This window comes from Antrostomus carolinensis, unplaced genomic scaffold (assembly GCF_000700745.2).
Source record: "Antrostomus carolinensis isolate BGI_N321 unplaced genomic scaffold, ASM70074v2 scaffold37904, whole genome shotgun sequence".
Classification (NCBI taxonomy): domain Eukaryota; kingdom Metazoa; phylum Chordata; class Aves; order Caprimulgiformes; family Caprimulgidae; genus Antrostomus; species Antrostomus carolinensis.
In genome coordinates this window covers 539-1,207 of record NW_010309376.1, presented here as the reverse complement: position 1 = coordinate 1,207, position 669 = coordinate 539, and positions in this window count along the sequence as shown.

Genomic DNA, 669 nt, shown 5'->3' with positions numbered 1-669 from the left:
GACACCGGGGCCGGGCCCGGCTGGCGCTGGGACATGGTGCTGAGCTGGAGAGCTGCGCCAGGCAGGCACCTCCGCAGCCAGCAGTTGCCTTATTGCTTTGGGGCTACGAGGGACGTGCCTGAGCGTGCCACAGCAGGGACACGCTGCCACTCCGCCGTGCGCCGCGAGGGTCCTGCGCGTCCTCCAGGACTCACCAGCTGTCTGCAGCAGAGACTGCTCCGCCGGGACGGGCTGCACGGCGACTCCGCAGTGGCAGTGCTCTCGTGGGGCCAGTCTCTTTGCCTGTTGCACTTGATGGTCTGAAATCCCTTTTCCTGAATCATGTCTGTGTGGGCCAAGCTCGAATCGGTGTCTGTCCGGCACACGAGGATCCTGGGAGCGAGCCGTGGGGCCGAGCACAGCCACCGCGGCACGGTGCGAGAGGCGAGGTGTGTGCAGCCACAGCCACGCTCTCCCCAGCTCTGGGGTGTGCGGTCCTGGCACGCGGGCAGCCGTCCCTCCCTTGGCTCCTCCGGCCTGCGGGCAGGCAGCAGTAGGGCTTTGGACTGGAGGAACCCAGAGCGGGAAGGGCAGAGGTGGAAAATGTTCTGTTTTTCTCCTGAAGAGGGATGGACTCTGGCATTGGTGCGTAGGTGGTTGGGGGAGCGGTTCCCTTCTGACATTCTCAAG